Source organism: Silene latifolia, chromosome 6, assembly GCF_048544455.1.
Source record: "Silene latifolia isolate original U9 population chromosome 6, ASM4854445v1, whole genome shotgun sequence".
Classification (NCBI taxonomy): Eukaryota; Viridiplantae; Streptophyta; class Magnoliopsida; order Caryophyllales; family Caryophyllaceae; genus Silene; species Silene latifolia.
The window spans coordinates 5,286,763-5,307,407 of record NC_133531.1 but is presented as its reverse complement, the minus strand read 5'-3'; the positions used below and the strand labels follow the sequence as shown (position 1 = coordinate 5,307,407).

Below are 20,645 nucleotides of genomic sequence, written 5' to 3'. Positions count from 1 at the left end.
GTTCTTTTGAACTGAAATTATCTAAATCAATCGAATCGAATCAACTTAATGGAGTGAATCGAATCAACTTAATAGAATGAATCAATCGAATCGAATCAAATAAAAATAAAAAGATAATAATAATAATAAGATAATAATAATAATAGTAACAATAATAATAACAACAACAATAATAATAATAATAATAATAATAATAATAATAATACCAATAATAATACCAATAATAATCATAAATATTATAATAATATTATTCATTATTATTATTATTATTATTAATATATTAATTAATCTAATAAGTAATATAAAAAATAAAATATTAATATAATAATAAATGTAATAATAATAATAATATATTAGTAATAATAAATGTAATAATAATAATAATATATTAGTAATAATAACAATAACTATAATAGTAATATTAAAAATAAATTTTAATATAATAATAACAATAGTAAATAAATTAATATAATAATAATGATAACAATAAGAATAAGAATATAAAATAAGAATAATAATATTAATGTTGAAATAAACTAATCTGAATCAATCAATCAATTGAATCGAATCAATTGAATCGATCTCAATCTGATCGAATCGAATCGAATCGAATCGAATGAAGTGAATCAATCGAATCAACTTAATAGAGCTGAACTGAACTTATTAGAACTGAAATTAAGTCCAAAAGAACAAGGCCTTACACAATGTAACCATTAGTTTGTTGGAAAATATGAAAAATAGATAGTTCTGATTCGTCATCCATTTCAAGATTGTGAATTGCATAGATGACTTGTCTTGGGTATATTTCGTCAGCTGAAATGTAAGCTGGTTCTATCTGATGCAGTATAACGGTTGAAAGTGTTTTTCGGTGAGGGGAATGAAAGACAAGGATAAATTAGGAACCCTATCAAAAGCAGAGAGTATTCCATTAAAAGTAGTCTCGCGATCAAACATTGTGACGATAACTACAACTTTTTTCCAAACTTCATTGTTTATGAAGGTTTCATAATCATTATTAAGGACAAAATGGTTTAATTGATGACAGGTAGAAACGATAGATAACCTTTCGCTGCTTTTATGGCTAACATAACCAGTGGTATGCATAACTGTTTCAATACCAGGTAATTCCCACCGAATGAATAAACAAGATTTCTTCATTGTGTGTGTGATTTGTGAATTAAAATAAGGAGTAAAAAAAAAATTAACCAAAAGAGATAAGATTTGTGAATTAAAATGGGGAAATGAAGGAGTACAGAAGTTGCGAGATAAAAAGATAAGGTCGTAGGACCTCTGAAAATGGATAGAATATCTTGAGATACCGGCATGCAGCTGCATTTTGTTTTTTTTTTTACTTGTCATATATTCTTCTTTGGTTGTTTTGTATAGTGAGGCAATTTAAGCAACTAGCTTAATAAAGCTAGTTGCTTAAGGCAAGCCATTATACACGGTCTTCTCCAATGATGTAGTAACTAACTTGCAATTTTAAGAAATTGCAAGCAAGTTCCTAAGCTACACATTGGACTTGCTCTTAGTATTTTGCCACGAATATTGCGACGTTTATTAATATTTTGTCACGATTATTGTTATTATTATTATTATTATTATTATTATTATTATTATTATTATTAAGGGATGCGCGCAGCTTTCATAGATAGAAAAATAAAAGTTTACATGAAATTGATGGGGAGCCGGGAGACAATCTGCGCCCCCACCCCTTTAGTAACAGCAAAGTTAAGCTTAGGATATGACGTGGATTTGTCAAGCTAGATGATATACGCTTACCATTGAACATGCTCAAATAATCTTTGACAAAAGTTTATCTAAACTTGCCTATACTCATCACGTTTTTATCTTTATAGGAGAGTGTATGATTCCTAGCTCTACCCTTTCTCCTTTTGATCGTAACATGTAGTGAATGGATATGGCTGTATTTATATGTAGGATTGCTTTTAAGTTAGAACTCTAAGAAAGAGTCGTCTATTTATATATAGGTTAACTGTCTCTTGTGAATACATACATTATATGTACATGTCAACATGTAGTGAATGGGTATGGCTTATGGCTATCATTTCTATACAAATTCTATGTATTTTTTCATTTTTTCCGTTTTTTTTAATCATTTTATAGGTAAAATTTTATTAATATCCTATTTTTTTTCTTTTTGCTATTAGTAATACTTATTACTTATCTCACTTGTTCATTATTATAATAAAATAATTATTTTTTTTATTTTAAAGGTCTTCTTAAATCGTGCTAGTATAATTGTCGCATTTTTCGAATTTATTTTAGATGGAGGGTATAAAGTTCACAAATTGTTGTGTAAAACCACTTTATCCATAAGACTAGACCAATAACTAAAAACCCAAATAAATAAATTAATAAACTTGTAAAAAATAATTTTATTTTGATAACCTAAAATTTTATATTGATAAATTGTACATATAAATATGTTAGTTTTTATCATAAAATGTCGGGTCTTTAAAATAAAATTAAAATACAAATAAATATAACTATTTTCTTTGGGATTCTTTTCTTTTGGGCTAGTCCTATGCTATTACAACTTTGAGAACACAAATTCTCATTTGTGACGGAGGGTATCCGTCACAAGGTGAAGACGGAGCGGGTTGCATACCACATTATGTTAATATGGGTAAAGGTGACCCATTTTACTATAAAATAAAATAATAGGTGAGATGGACTGATTTGACAATACAAAATAAACAATGATAAAAAAAAAATTCTCTCTCCCTTATGACGGTAACATTGTTTACCTTTACAATTTCTTTTTCATTTACAGAATTTACAAACCCTCTCTCTTCATTATTATCTAAAAACTCTAATCCCTCTAATATTCATCCTCAAGATCTCCACAATCATCTCCATCTTTCCTATTAATCATCATCATCACGATCTTATTATAATTTGGGAAAAAAAAACTTGCTCCATGTCTCTATCTCTCTAAAAAAAACCTTAATAATCAGCTTCATGTCTATCTCCATATAATATTTCCCCTGTACAATCTTCATCCTACAATCTTCATCCTGCAAAGAAAAAAGTGGCTAAAAATGACCGACCAAAAAAAGAAACGAAGGTATTGTTTGTAATCTCTTATTTGATTTAATTTGGTTACATATTCATCCTATGTTAAAATGGATGGTGTATTGCTTGATGGTAATTGATTATTGTGTTGGTTTTTATTTATGTAAAAAGTTCTAATCTTTATATCATTAGTTAGCTTTATTCGGTTTTTGTTTAATTTATTTATGTTAAAAAATTGAATCTTTTATGTTTTTTGTTACTTTAAATTGATTAATGTGATGAGTTTTTTTATTATGTAAAAAGTTTCAGTCTTTATATCATTTTTTACTCAAAGTTCATAACTTTATTGAGTTTTTGTTGATTTATGTTAAAAAGTTTGAATCTTTTGTGTTTTAATTAGGAGATCTGGGTTGTTATGACAAAAAATGAAGATTCTTGGTCTTGTTGTTTTTGTTGTTGATGAGATTTTAAGATATTGTTTTTGTTGATTATATTTTAATATTTTGTTTATGAGATTTTAAGATGTTGTTTTTGTTGTTGTTGATTCAATTTTAGATAAAGATTTTAGTTGATTATGAAGATTAACATAAATTGACGAGCACAAATACGTCTATAAAATTGACTTCTACACTAATTTAACGTTACATAAAATGCGCTTTGAAAAGTTTATACAGTCAGTCATATATGTTACCATTTAAGCGTACAGTGTGACCACCTTTATGAGTATAGTGTTACCATTTTAACCAAAGTTTTAAATTTAATTGCTCTTGTTATAGGTACTGATCTTTTCGGGGTGTTCAGCCTAAAATGTTAACATAATATAATGAACATGGTGACTTATATGTGATTGCTTAAAATGTGAGCATGTTTTTGCAAATATGTGACCATGTTTGAGGAAGGTACCAATATTATTAACATAATTGACTAAATATGGTGATAGATATGTGAATGTGATCACTACCTTATTAGAGATATGTACCTATCTTATTCTGATTATACAATTGTCACCATATTAACATATTTAATAAACATGGTGAGTTATATGTAATTGTTGAAAATGTGACCACTTTATCAAATATATGTACTTATATTTCAGGAACGTACAAATATTATTAACTTGTTAACATAATTGACTAAACATAGTGACATATATGTGAATGTGAGTACTTTATCAGAGATATGTACCTATCTTTGTCTCACTATACAATTGTCACCATAATGACATATTTGCATAAACATGGTCACATATTTGTTTGTGTTCAAAATGTTATTATCTGAATGTGCATACAAAGGAGAATGTATCCCAATATTACCATTTTAGTGTGTAAGAACATAAACCAACATGGTTACATTTTGACATATTGTCTTATGTCACCACATTCATGCATAAATGTTGCCACTTATTTGTTGACATTTTAAGACCAATTAAGTATTGTTTTTATGGTTACATTTCAGCCTAAGATGATATCATTTTACTAAGGGTGGTAACATTTATGGCACACATTCTGTAAAGTGGCAACACATATACTTACTAAGATGGTAACAATTTTAACACAAATTCACATGTCAGCATGTTCATTCATATATGATCATTATAAGATTCATTCAAATCAAAGCAAACTTACTGTAGATTGTTTTATTTATTGACTTAGATAATAACATTTTACACAAACCCTTATGTCACCATCTCAATGCATATATGTGTTCATTATAAGTCTCTATTCAAATTCAATCACATCTTCTTTATACAGTTAGATTTTAATGGTTACATTTTACCTATTAACTGGTTACATTAAATGTTAATGTGTAAACATCTGAAGTTTATATGCTGATAATGTGCCCAGATTTACCAGTAACGAGACATCGGCAATGTTAGTGGCACATATGTGTCCCTTAATATGGACGAAGATCAACCAACCATAGAGCTGCGAGCGCCTGCTATTATTGACCGTAAATGTTGTACGATAATGGGCGTAATCAACTTTAAAAAAAAAGGAACTTGGGAAAGAAGAAGGCTAGGAAAGGGACTGAGATGCGGGCAACTAACAGTTTCGCGTACAATGTTTTCCCGTGTCTGATATAAATGGCGCGGAAGGGCATTAGGGTATATGATAACAATCCGACCACGTTTTGGGGAAAACGTTTTAGGAAGTACATGTTGTATAGTGCTGTAAGGTTGTTATAACATTGTCAGCGTACGTTTTGTAATCAACAAGTGCCCAAATTGTTACCATTTCACTCTTGTATATCAAAAGTTTAACTAAATATGTTACCATTTCACTCCAGTATGTCACCAGTTTAGCTAAGTTAAGTATGCTATCATTTCGGAAATCATTTCTGACTACCAGTAGAATTTAAATTATAACACTATACTCTCCATGGTAACATTAGAAATTAAAAAAAACGAAGTATCTAGTATTTTACTACTTAAGCGGTCACATATTAGTCTCTTATGTTAACATTATGTCATGTTACCGTTTAAAATAAATCTGATACCAACTAATTACAATTTTATATACATTCTCAAATGGTAACAATGTACTCTCATATGCTAACATTAGAAATTAAACGAACAAATTTTTGTAGTATTTTAGAACTGAAGGTAATATACTACTATAGTCTCTTAAATGGTAATATTGTACTCTCTTATAGTCACATACTACTTTTTGAAATATTTTATAATTTCAGTGGTCACATATTCGACAAAAATTAAGACATTTTTAGACGTTTATGATGACGTAGTTAAAATTATTAAGAAAAAAATGCGCACATTTAAATAGATAATGATAACATTTTATAATTATTAAGGTGGTCACAAAACAAACATTGTCTTAGATGTCTGACATCACGAGGGACTAAAATTCTGTTCCAAAATAACATACCCCAAACAAACCACCAAGTACTAAATATAAGTTTTATTACAAACTGACAGTTAAACAGATAATAGTCCATGAATAGCCTCTGCCCCCTTCATTTTTTTTTTCTTGGCAACATCCTTTAGAGGACCTCCAATTTCTTTGTTGTTTGCATCTCCAACTGCTTCGAGGTTTGTCCAACATCGGACTTTGTTTTGTCCATTTATAGATGTTGCGGTTGCATACGAATTTCTGCGAACTGAGTATGAAATCTTACCATTACTTTATATTAAAAGTGCCTTCAAACAAAATATATGGCAACACATTCTGACTAATATATGGTAACATTATGTACCCAAAAAAAAAACTAATATATAGTAACATTTAAAATATGGTTATATTTCGAGACTTAGGCGGTACCATTTTCATTTGTCGCCATCTTTATTCATAGATGTTACCTTCATAACATTTATTCACACATTCTAACTAATACAACAAAATTTCATACATGGTTACATTTCGAGACAAATATGGTAACATTTTCATATGTCACCATATTTATTCATAAATGTTATCATTATTATATTCATTCACACACTTGATAAGTGCATATTTTATACATTTTCATCCCCTATATTAGCTCTATTTTATATGTCATTTAGCACTTATCACAGTGTTTTGAGCTAATATTTGTTATTCTAGTGCATTTGTTTGTCTCCACATATTTTGTAGGATATTTGAGCTCTTTGGAGCTAAAATACTACAAGACGACCCACTAGAGTAAAATGGCTAAGCAAGACCCAATATTGGACTAGCATGGAGTGTTTGCATGAGTTTTTCATGAAGAAGTTGATGGACTAATGTGTGCAATGCAATTGTGTCAACAAACCAAAGTCAAGCCCAATTCAAAGTCCAAGTCAAAGTGAAAGAAAATAGGATTCCAAGCTACCTAGGATGCCAAAGGATTAGTGATTAACCGGGTGATTAATCGCTCAATTAATCACCCACACAGGATTCTCCAAACAATTAAGAGGAGATTTAACGGAAACGGGCTGGAAACACACGACCCCGATCGGGGGCCCCAACCCCGCCCGATCGGGGTTGCATGTTCCTAGCTCGTTTACGTTTCACTCCCCTCCCCTATATAAAGGGGAGGCATTTCAAGGTTTAAGATATCCAATTTTCTTACGTCTTTCATACACTTTACAATAGCCTTAAGCATAATTTCTCTCATTAGTTTTCATAATTAGTTTTAATATTTTCAAGCTTATAGTTGTTAAACATTTGGTTCAAAGTTAATTCAAGCATTTGGTTCTCTTTGCAATTCAAGTTCTAGTTCTTATTTCAGTAATTCTTACTCTTGTTTATTTAGTTTACATTTCTATTTATGTTTTCATAACTACATCGCTAGCATTTCATTTCTACCACTTAGTTTAATCTCACATTACATGTTATATCGTTTAGTTTATATAATTCATACAATCAAGTTTAGCATTTCTTACAACAAGTTTTATAGTTTACATTACATTATGAGTAGCTAAATTTCCCTAGTCTAAGGGCTAGGGGAGTCATGCAAAATCAAGTATATAACAGGTTAAAATAGGTTGATAATAATATTGTTCAAGCTTCTATCACATGTTTGCACTATAATGTTTAATCTTTGTTTAAGGCCTTATTCAATTGATTAAGTTTGTTCATTCGTTCTAAAGTCGAGAGGCACGGAATTGAATTAGACTAAGCATGTGTAGTAGGATGACCTAGTCATGGACGAGAGTTTCTCTACGACCCGGTCTATGGTTGACACTAATGCCGTAAGGTGGGTGTCTCTAAGCCTAAGCAATTGACAATGTTTTTAATACCGAGTTTAACATAATTATATACTTACCTTTGCATGTGTGATCCGACCCCTCTTAGGCTCCTTTTTATTATATAATTTACATCATAATTTTTATTAGTCATCAAACCAGCAACAAACAAACAAAACGAAATCGACCTTGATAAGTGTGGAGTCTATTGATCGAATACGAAAGAGGGGGGGGGGGGTGAATTGAGTATTAAAAACGATGACCGCTTTTTCGAAATATATGATATAAATTAATTACTTGATTTTATTGATTAAAATCAACTAATTAAATTATTAACAATAAATGCAAAATCGAAATAACAATAATAAAGAGAGAGAGAAAGAGAGACACACAGGATTTTGAAGTGGTTCAGTTTCACAAGTCGAAACCTACGTCCACTATTCTCGATTAATAATTTTTAGTACCTTTCTCCGGATTACAAAAATTACCAATCCACTCGTATAATCAACTATATGATTATAACTCAAATTGAGTATCGCTAAATACTCTAGGTTGCTCTTACGTTAATAAGAAAAATACAACGATAAATACTAATCTCACGTTATGCGAGTGAGTATACTATCCTTGTGTATTTAATATCCAATAACGATTTTTCTTCGAGTGATTGACAAATTTGATGCGTGATTTTTGTATAAGCAAATATGAAAATAAGAATTAAAGCTCAAATGATTTTTGCTTAAAAATATTTTTCTTTCTTGAAATTTGTAGATGTGTGTGTCAACAATTAATGTTGAATGAATGAGAGTATTTATAGTAGAGAGGATTAGGGTTTGGAATGTTCTGGAATTAGGGCATAGGAATGTTCTGGAAACAAATGACTTGAAGAACAAGAAAGAAGCAAATGAAGGAGTTTGGCCTCCCTAGGGATTCGCCCACCCTAGGGTTTCGGCCTCCTAGTGTTTGGCCCACCTAGGGTTCGGCCACTAGGGTTTGGCCGGCCTCTAGGCCTCCATCGGTCCATTACTTGCTTCTTTAGCCCGCAACAAATCGAGATAGAATTTAGTTAAAGCCCTAGGTTGCATGACGATATAAATATCGTGTTACAAACCAATAGTTTATTTAACTTAAATTCTAATTAATTAATTCCAACCAAAATAAATACTCTCTTATTTTATAAATCACTAAAAATATATTTTCCAAAAATTAACGCATCATTTTTGTCTAGCAATGAAGTTATGTCTATTAGGTCATAACTTCACTAACCTTTAAATCAAACAAAGTAAAACCATTACCGAATGACGACCTATACTATCTAATCTTCAGTAGATCTTCAGTAAACGAATCGTCTCTTCACAAGTCTCTCATCTTGAGTCTCGTGGTTGATTTCCAATTTTGATCTTGCTTGAATGCATCGATCAAATGTATTTGAAGTTGTACCTCCTTGGTCAAAACTTCAAGCTTGCGTCATTGTAATTGTTCCTTTCTAAATAAGGACTTAAGCACACAATTACACGCATATGTTTATATATTAAGTTCACATACAAATCATTACTGTCATTATCAAAACAATTAATAAGGACTAAAGGTCCAACAAATTCCCCCTTTTTGATGATGACAAGTCTCCTATGATTTGTGTCTAAGTCTAGTTCCCCCTCAACATAATACTTCCCAAATTATAGAACAGTTGAGCTCAGAAACTAATAACCTTTTCAAAGTTATAACTATAGAACGCCATGAGAGAATTAACTTTGAGACGGTCGCAAATCATAAAAACAATTCCCCCTCTTGGCATCATTGAAAAGATACGAACAAACATAAAACGACCAGAATAATATATTATGAGACAAGAAATAATCATGAAAAACATAATATATTAAACGCAATCTAGTTCTTAATTAGCATAATAATATTATAAACTGAAATCACACAAGGAATAAAATGCGGAATGGAAAAAGCTAATATCCATAAGAATGGATTTTTATTGTGAGCAAAGGAATTAAAAAGATAAGGGTAGGTTGAATGGATTAGGGCAAAAAGGTCAAGGGTAGCGTGGGCTTGGCGGGTTGGACCGAGGTCGGGTTCGGTATTCCAAGTCCTCGAGTCTCGCGTGACAATGATCGAGAAGTGCAGCTTGAGCGGTTAACCGAGTATCGAAGTTACCAATCCTCAAAGTCATAGCTTTAACTGCTTCATAAATAGTTTGCATCTCAGATCTCATCTCCTTCCCAGATTGCAAAAGATCATCACCAAACTTAACCAAACTAGCCATACCTTCCTTTATTTGAGTAGACTCGGAGTGAGTTCGCACGGCGGCCTTATAAACACTGTCGAGCCGTGTTTCAAACCGAGATAACACGGTTTGGATATGAGCCGCGCTAACCTCACTTGGTCCACTAGTATCAACTCTCCTCTTTCTTTGAATAAGATCAAACAATTCTTCTAATTTCTTGTCTTGTTCATTAATCCTTCCAAGAATAGAAGTAAAGTTTGAATCCATCTTAGAATCCAACATATCAATGCTCACATTACTTTTTCCTCCTTTTTCTCCTTTTGTCTCAAAACCTAATTCGTTGCCATTAATAACGAGCTTCATATAAGATAGATAAAGATCGCTCATCTCGTCATTAGTGATAACTCCATAACTCTGTTTCCCAATAACTCCTTTCTTCTCCAAAATTCGAGATATCCAATTCCCATAAGGCAAACTCAAAGTAGAAGCTAAATCATCCATCTTAGCCGTTACACTAGCTTGTATAATTTTATGAAACACAAGCAAGGGTAGACTAACCTTTTCTCCTTCAAGCCAAGCCTTCATCATAATCATCTCATGTGCCCCGAATTTATCTCTACCTTCTTTTCGAGGAACAATGGTATTCCAAATAAAGTTCAAAAAGAACCTTAATTTAGGCGACAACTTCGCAGTCAAGATAGTCTCAGACGAAGTTGCATCTTGTTTGAAATACCGTTTCACTATCAACCTTTTTTCGGGTGTAAAACCTCCCCATTCCACGCTTGGATTGATCTCAGTTCCTCCTCCAGGAACTCGAGCCAAGTCGCAGAAATCACCAGGTGAGACTTTTATGGAAGTCTCATTAACCACAGCAAACAAATTTCCTTCCTTAAGATGAACAGAAGCATAAAATTGATATACCTCAATAGGAAAGACAGACCACTTACAAAGAACAATATTTTCCCATCCTTGATCCTTGAGAAAATTTCTGAAAAACCCAAGTGCTTTGTATTTCTTTAACCAATCAATCGAATATACTCGTCCTGCGTGAATGCGATATTGAGCAACTTGATTGACATCTCTTCGTTCTACTTGAGTTAATCTAAGATTATTCAGTCCATTGTTGGTGTAATCATCCATATGTTGTGCGTAAAGAACTCGTGAAGAACCATCTTGAAGTACATAGTTTTCAGTCTTAGAGCTTACCTCAATTTCCGAAACCATCTTTCCCTTACCCTTAAACAATTTTCGACGCTTGGTGAGGTTGGCCGGTTGGTCGACGGCGGTCCGTGGGGAACGAGGGTGGTCGGCCGGTGAGGTGGAGCGAGTTCTTGGCGGTGATTGGCTTACTTTCTTTCTAAGAACAACATGTTTCTTGGATTGAAAACGGGTTGTAGGTTGATTAGTCATTATTAAAATTGTAGTAGAAGGTAATTAGGGTTTAGAGATTATAATTGATGAGAATTATGGAGAGATTAAAGGGGTATATATAGCATAAGGAATTTGAGTTTAGGTAAGAATAAGATTCCTTAAAAGATAGAGAATAATACCAATTTCCATATTTTAATGCCTTTCCCTTTTTTTTTTTTCGGCATCTTTCTTTTTTTTTTTTTTTTTTTTTTTTTTTTTTTTTTTTTTTTTTTTTTTTTTTTTTTTTTTCACGGCACTTTCCTTTTTTTTTCGCACTTTCCTTTTTTTTTTTTTTTGGCATCAACTCCTATGTCATGTAAGATTAGGAAAGAAATCTTTTGTGTTGGAGTTTAGGCAGGATTTGTGTAGGAATATAATAAGATGGAAATATCTTTATTATATTAAGGCAGTTTATTGTAGATTTTGTCGATTTTTGTAAGGAAATGTGATTATGCAGAATATAAAATACTACCATACACATAAGCAAGATATAACACGTAAAATAAATATAATTTAACATAATTAAACTTGCAACAAAAATATATGGACACAATCGTACAATCTTATCTTCCTAGCCAGTCATTCAGGTTCCCAGACATAATTATGACGGATTTAATTATCACTAATTAAACCAATCTCAAGTCTCAATAACTCAAAGCGTTTTCTAGCTAATGCCTTAGTCAAGATATCAGCCCATTGCCTTTCGGTACTACAAAATTCAAGTGAAATGTTGTCTTTCTCTACATGATCTCGTAGAAAGTGGTGTCGAATATCTATATGTTTGGTCCTCGAGTGCTGGGCAGGGTTCTTAGAAATTACTATAGCACTCGTATTGTCACACATAATAGGCATACGACCTACATTAATACCATAATCACATAGTTGTTGCTTTAACCAAAGTAATTGAGAACATACCAGTCCTGCAGATACATACTCGGCTTCAGCAGTAGACATTGCAACTGAATTTTGCTTCTTTGATCCCCATGTGATAATACAAGGTCCAACAAACGTTGCATACCCAGAAGTGCTTTTCCTATCTAAAGAACATCCTGCATAATCTGCATCTGAATATCCTACTAGATCGAAATTACACTCAAGTGGATACCATAAGTATAAATTAGATGTACCAATTAAATATCTCAAGATACGTTTAACTGCAATCATATGTGATTCTTTAGGACACGATTGATATCGCGCACAGACACATACACTAAACATTATATCAGGACGACTTGCAGTTAAATATAAAAGTGAACCAATCATACCTCGATATGTAGTCTCATCGACACACTTACCATGTTCATCTATAGTCATCTTCTTTTCAGGTACCATAGGTGTATCGTATGATTTTGCATTTTCCATACCGAACTTTCGGATTAGTTCCTTGATATATTTCTGTTGGTGAATCTTTATACCATCCTTTGTTTGTTGAATTTGTAAGCCTAAAAAGTACTTCAGTTCTCCCATCATGCTCATTTCAAACTCAGAAGTCATTAGATCAGAAAAATACTTGCACAATCTTTCATTAGTAGAACCGAATATAATATCGTCTACATAAATTTGCACAACAAGTAAATTCGAACCCTCGGATTTTAGGAACAAGGTTTTATCGACAGATCCTCTTGTAAAACTATTTTGTAACAAAAATTTGGATAGTCTGTCGTACCATGCCCTTGGAGCTTGTTTCAAACCATATAAAGCTTTGTCTAATTTATAAACGTGGTTTTGAAACTTGCTATCTAAAAATCCGGGAGGTTGTTCTACATAGACTTCTTCCTCCAAATAACCATTAAGAAATGCTGTCTTAACGTCCATTTGGAACAGTTTCATTCCTTTATGAGCAGCAAAGGCAATAATGAGACGTATAGCCTCAAGTCTTGCTACAGGTGCAAAGGTCTCGTCATAATCGATCCCTTCTTGTTGATTGTAGCCTTGGACAACTAGTCGTGCCTTGTTTCTTGTAATAAGTCCTGTATCGTCCAATTTATTTCTAAACACCCATCTCGTACCAATAACAGTTCGATCACTAGGTCGTGGCACCAAGTGCCATACCTTATTGCGTTCGAATTGTTGAAGCTCATCTTGCATAGCAATAATCCAATCAGGTTCCGCAAGAGCTTCTTTAATATTGGTAGGTTCGATGGTCGATAGAAATGAGAAAAACGAGCAGAAATTATTCAAGGACCTTCTAGTTTTAATGCCTTGCTCTAGATTTCCTAGGATTTTGTCCAAAGGGTGGGAGCTTTTATGTTTCCATTTTTTAAGAACTCTAGGCTCATTATCATTTGATGGACTAGCATCATCTGCAGACGAAGAATCATGATTTATTCCCCCTGAGTTGGACTCGGGATTCTCTTCAGAAGCATCACTAACTTCATTAGAAATATCATGATTTGGATCGGAAGTTACAACATCATTAGGTATAACTTCAAGATCTTTTTCTTTATCTAAGGAAGGGTCAATAGTATCATTAACTATGGACTCATCACTTCTCTTAGGATCGTTTGCAGAATTCTCTAGTTCATCATTGATACCTTGAATATCTTCTTCTTCATTTAAAGGCTCATTTCTTGCTAAAAAGAAATCGGGCTCATCTGGATCTTCTTCTTCCTGTTCAGCTTTATCAAGCACATTATCTTCGTCAAAGCGAACATGAACACTTTATTCTATGCGCAAGGTTCTTTTATTGAACACTTTGTAAGCTTTACTATGATCCGAATATCCCAGAAAAACAGCTTCATCACTTCGGGGGTCAAATTTTCCTAAATTTTCTTTTCCATTATTATGAACAAAGCATTTGCTCCCGAAGCAACGGAGATGTGATATATTGGGTTTTCTCCCTCTTAAAAGTTCATAGGGAGTCTTTTTCAAAATAGGTCGGATCATAGCTCTATTATGCACATAGCATGCGGTACTAACAGCTTCTGCCCAAAAGCTTCTAGGAAGGCCACTACACAAAAGCATAGTACGAGCCATATCCTCTAGGGTTCGATTCATACGTTCCACGACACCATTTTGTTGTGGGGTACGTGGTGCGGAGAAGTTATGCCCCACACCATTTTCCCGACAATATTCTATAAATAATTGATTGTCAAATTCCGTGCCGTGATCCGTCCGAATCGAAATAAGCTTATTTTCATATCTATTTTGGGCAAGCTTCATTAATACCACAAATTCATCGAAAGTTTCATCTTTAGAGGAAAGAAAGATTGGCCAGACATACCTTGAGTAATCATCGACTAGAACAAATACATACTTTGATCCACCACGGCTTCTAACTCTCATAGGTCCACATAAATCCATGTGTACCATCTCAAGTGGTCGTTTAGTGCTAACTATTCTTTTAGGTTTAAAAGAGGATTTAACATGTTTGCAGCGGGCACATGAGTCACACATTGTCTCTTGCTCGAAATTAATTGAGGGCAAGCCTTCAACTAAATCCATGGACTTAAGTTTCTTTAAAATAGTTGGACTAACGTGTGCAAACCTCTTGTGCCACAAACAAGACTCATCGGAAGTTACTTTCATACACGCAAAGGAATTTGTATTGACAACATTTAAATCAATCATATACACATTCCTCATACGGTGACCCTCAAGTAAAACATTACTAGTACCTTCAATTATGATACGACAAACATCGGCATGAAAGACAACTCTATTTCCTTTGTCACATAATTGAGAAATACTAAGTAAATTATGTTTAAGACCACTTACCAGATATACTTTATCAATTGAATGAGAGGTTGAAATTCCGATTTTTCCTACTCCAATAATCGTACCCTTCTTATTATCTCCAAAGGTAACCTTGCCACCAAAGAAGGGCTCTAGTGAAAGAAAAGATTTAAATCTCTGTCATGTGTCTCGAGCATCCACTGTCAAGATACCATAGGTTATTTTCTTTCACTTCTACCTGCAAATGAATCAAATACAACTTTTAGGTACCCAAGCTAGGTTGGGTCCTTTATGGTTAGTAATTCAATATATTTGATCCTTTCTAACCCATACTTGTTTTATTATTCTTTTGGCTTTAACATTGGGTTGTCTTGGTCTTTGTCTAACAATCGGCACATAAGGTACTCTAGGTTTTGTTCTATCGAAAGTAGCTTTCGGTCTAGTACCTTCATGAGACGCTCTAGGTTTAGAGTTATGAACTTTAGGCTTGAAAGTATGCTTTCGATTCTCATTTATTTTGTTTGATTTTGAAGGAACAGATGAGTAATCAAAAGCCATATCATAAGTCCATCTAAACTCATTGTTGCGTTCTACATTGTCGTTAGATTCATCTATGGTAGAGACATCGTCTTCTACTATGAAATCACAAGTCTTAACAGATTCGACATTCTTTCGCTTATCAAAAGCGAGTTTGACACAGTTGACTTGTATATGTCCAGTAGAGCCACAATAATTGCAAATCAAGTATTCTGGAAGATTAACGTATTTTCTTTTTCTGAAATCATTTTCAGAAGGATTAGATTTGCATTTATCATGGTCTCTACGGCTATAGCATTCATGACCAAGTCCCATCTTCATGTTATTGTCAGATTGTTCAGTAAGGAAGTTTAGAACCTTTGTGCTTCCTTCCCACTTATCATGAACTTTTCGTGCATGTAAAAGTAATTCTTTCAAGGACTCAATTTCTTTTTCACATTTTGAATGATCTACATTTGAATCCTTGGAAGAGCTACCTTTCTCAAAGTCTTCACGAAATTTATCAAAACGTTCATTCAAGATACGTTTCTCTTTTTCATGTTGTACCTTAAGTTGAGACATACTTTTACTAGTTTCATCCAATTGCTTAGAGAGAAATACAATTTCTCTCTTGTGTTCGGAAACCACACTATCTTTGCCATTAAGCTCATCTTTTAAGATCTCATTGACTTTCTTCAAATCAGAAGTTATAGCATCACTAGCTGTAACTTTAGCTTGAAGATGCTTAATGTTGAGTTTAAGCTCTGAAGTTATGGCATCACTAGCCGTAACTTTAGCTTGAAGATTCTTAATGTTAAGTTTAAGCTCTGAAGTTATGGCATCACTAGCCTTAACTTTTAATTCAAGAGCGTTCTTCTCAACATTCGTCATGTCTGAAGTTATAGCTGGAGTAGCCATAACTTTAGATTTGAGCTTTTTGGCGTTGGCTTTCAGAAGTTGGTTTTCCTCAGCAATATCTAAAATCTGTTCCTTAAGGTCTTTTAACTCTAGACTTTGTTCATGACAATGATCAAGGGATTTTTCAAAACACTTAATTAAATTATCCTTAGAAAGTTTCTTAACACGCTTTTTAAGTTCAAGATAACTTACCTCTTCATCCTCTGAATCAGAATCTGAATTTCCAACAAGACACTTCTCAGCATTTGAAACATTGCTTTCATTGTCGCTTTCGGAGAATAGGTCAAGACTGACGCTACTTAGACAAACGTTGGCACTTTCTTCTTCATCTTCGGATTCGCCATCTTCAGAGTCCAAGTCTCCCCAACAGTATGCCATCATAACTTGCTTGAATTCTCTCTTTGTTTTGTCACGTAGATTTTTGTCTTTAATTTTCTTCCATGTAGGGCAATCTTTGATCATGTGATCATTATCACCACATTTGAAGCATCCACGATTAGAGAAAGACCATTTTGACTCAAAATTTTTCTTGGGGGTTTGTTTTGATTTGTTATTTGTTTTATTTTGATTTTGAAAGAAAGCCTTTTTCTTAAAACGTTTAACAAACAAAACGGTTTCATCTTCAATATCTGAGGAATCATCAACCTTGCTAGACTCAGCTTGTAAGGCTATCTTTTTGCTTGTACTAACTTCCTCCTCAGCCTGATTCAGAGTAATCTCGTGAGCCATTAAGGTTCCGAGTAGCTCCTGATAGGATAATGAAGTTAGGTCCTTACATTCTTCTATGACAGATACTTTATGTCTCCATCTGCGAGACATACTTCTGAGTATTTTTCTAGCAATTTCCTCGGAGTCAAAAGTTCTTCCTAAATTCTTTAGCTCATTGATGATGCTAGAAAAGCGAGAGGACATGCTATCAACTGACTCGTTTTGCTCCATGGCAAACAGCTCGTATTTTCGCATTAGTAATGCCATACGTTGCTTTTTGACAACAGTGGTTCCCTCATAGGCTAATTCTAGACCATCCCATATTTCCTTGGCAGATGAACTGGTTGAGAAACGATCGAATTCAATGGCAATCATACCGTTTTGCAATAAGCTTATTGCTTTTGAATTCTTCTCGGCCTTTTTATAATCCGCCTCAATATAGTCTTCTTCTTTCTTTTCGACGGTAGTGCCATTACTGGTTGCAAGTAAGATCTTATTCGGACCATTCTTGATAATCAACCAACACTCCCAGTCGTTTCCCTTAATGAAGTGGGTCATCATATTTTTCCATAAACCATAGTTCTTCCCATTGAATATAGGACACTTTAGGTGTTTGGAATCCATTTGATAAAAAATAATGCAATGGAAAAGACGATAAATAGACTACAAAAAAACGATCAACTCTAGCTGTTAGGCGATCAAGAGCACGAGGCTCTGATACCAATTGTGGAGTCTATTGATCGAATACGAAAGAGGGGGGGGGGTGAATTGAGTATTAAAAACGATGACCGCTTTTTCGAAATATATGATATAAATTAATTACTTGATTTTATTGATTAAAATCAACTAATTAAATTATTAACAATAAATGCAAAATCGAAATAACAATAATAAAGAGAGAGAGAAAGAGAGACACACAGGATTTTGAAGTGGTTCAGTTTCACAAGTCGAAACCTACGTCCACTATTCTCGATTAATAATTTTTAGTACCTTTCTCCGGATTACAAAAATTACCAATCCACTCGTATAATCAACTATATGATTATAACTCAAATTGAGTATCGCTAAATACTCTAGGTTGCTCTTACGTTAATAAGAAAAATACAACGATAAATACTAATCTCACGTTATGCGAGTGAGTATACTATCCTTGTGTATTTAATATCCAATAACGATTTTTCTTCGAGTGATTGACAAATTTGATGCGTGATTTTTGTATAAGCAAATATGAAAATAAGAATTAAAGCTCAAATGATTTTTGCTTAAAAATATTTTTCTTTCTTGAAATTTGTAGATGTGTGTGTCAACAATTAATGTTGAATGAATGAGAGTATTTATAGTAGAGAGGATTAGGGTTTGGAATGTTCTGGAATTAGGGCATAGGAATGTTCTGGAAACAAATGACTTGAAGAACAAGAAAGAAGCAAATGAAGGAGTTTGGCCTCCCTAGGGATTCGCCCACCCTAGGGTTTCGGCCTCCTAGTGTTTGGCCCACCTAGGGTTCGGCCACTAGGGTTTGGCCGGCCTCTAGGCCTCCATCGGTCCATTACTTGCTTCTTTAGCCCGCAACAAATCGAGATAGAATTTAGTTAAAGCCCTAGGTTGCATGACGATATAAATATCGTGTTACAAACCAATAGTTTATTTAACTTAAATTCTAATTAATTAATTCCAACCAAAATAAATACTCTCTTATTTTATAAATCACTAAAAATATATTTTCCAAAAATTAACGCATCATTTTTGTCTAGCAATGAAGTTATGTCTATTAGGTCATAACTTCACTAACCTTTAAATCAAACAAAGTAAAACCATTACCGAATGACGACCTATACTATCTAATCTTCAGTAGATCTTCAGTAAACGAATCGTCTCTTCACAAGTCTCTCATCTTGAGTCTCGTGGTTGATTTCCAATTTTGATCTTGCTTGAATGCATCGATCAAATGTATTTGAAGTTGTACCTTCTTGGTCCAAACTTCAAGCTTGCGTCATTGTAATTGTTCCTTTCTAAATAAGGACTTAAGCACACAATTACACGCATATGTTTATATATTAAGTTCACATACAAATCATTACTGTCATTATCAAAACAATTAATAAGGACTAAAGGTCCAACAATAAGAATCTTTCCATAGCATTTCACAACGTAATTCCCGTTTCCTTGTGTTCGACCCCTATTGCTACATTCATTTGTTGTTTAGAGTAATTATCTTTGCATAGGTACACGATAAACCTATCAACACTCTAACTAATATGAGAATACTTAAAACAGGGTTACATTTTGAGACTAAGATGGTCACATTTTTAACACAAACCATATGTCACCATGTTTATTCTTAGATGTTATCACTATAACATTCATTCAAATCTAAATAAACATATAGTGTAATGGTTACATATGTTATCACTAGGTACATTTTTTCAACTAAGATGGTCACATATTCAACACTAACACACATGTCACTATGTTTACTCATTTATGTTATCATGTTAAGATTCATTTTAAACTGAAACAAACATTTCTATATTGAGTAAGACACTCGAACATAGATACATTTATCAACTAAGACGGTCACATTTTCAAAACTAACACATCTGTCACTATCTTGAGTCATTTATGTTAATATGTTAAGATTTATTTTAAACTCAAATAAACATAAATATAAATTACAACACACTCAAACATAGGTACATTTCTCAACTAAGGTTGTCACATATTCAACACTAACACATATGTAACCATGTTTACTCATTTATGCTATGATGATAGGATTCGTTTTAAACCCTAATAAACATTTATATAATGAGCAACATAATTAAACATATGTACATTTTTCAGCTAAGTTGGTCACATTTTCAACACACGCATATGTCACCATATTTAGTCATTTATGTTAACGTGTTAAGATTTATTTTAAACTCAAACAAACATAAATATAAATAGTAACACACTCAAACGTAGGTACATTTCTCAACAAATATGGTCACATTATCAACACTAAGGTAGTTACATTTTTCTCAGGTTGTGGCAAAAATATATTCCAAATTAGAGTCATACTTCTTCCGCGCATATCCGCAGTGGCGGAACCCGGATTTTAAGTCAGCGGGGGCGAAATTTTTTTGCGGAGGTGAAAGGAAAATATTATAAGGGGTCTCGAAAAAATTCAAAAATTTAACTAAAAATTTCAAAATTTTCAGCAGGGACGACCGCCCCTGCTAGCCCCTCCCTAACTCCACCACTGCATATCCGTCTCTTGCTCTTCTTTTTTATGCCAGCAGCTGATGACGACGTTAAGCGCTACTACATGACAAGAAAAATGCATTAGTAGTACACCACAAATAAATCTATGAATCTATTATTAACCAACAAAAATTGCTAAGATTTTTTACAAATAAAACTCAAATCTTGAAACTAAGAATTTTTTACAAATAAAACAAAAAATTTGTACACCAAAAAAAATTAATAATTAAACCAATGTGAATTTTT

General features: G+C 33.0%; 1 long non-coding RNA gene across 1 annotated transcript; it reads left to right on the top strand.

Moving 5' to 3' along the window:
- The first annotated feature begins 2,792 nt into the window (after nucleotides 1-2,792).
- LOC141658496 (uncharacterized) lies at nucleotides 2,793-5,316 on the top strand. Its single transcript, XR_012549282.1, has 2 exons — nucleotides 2,793-3,091; nucleotides 4,884-5,316. It is a non-coding gene; the product is annotated as an uncharacterized LOC141658496 (long non-coding RNA).
- Nucleotides 5,317-20,645: the final 15,329 nt, after the last annotated feature.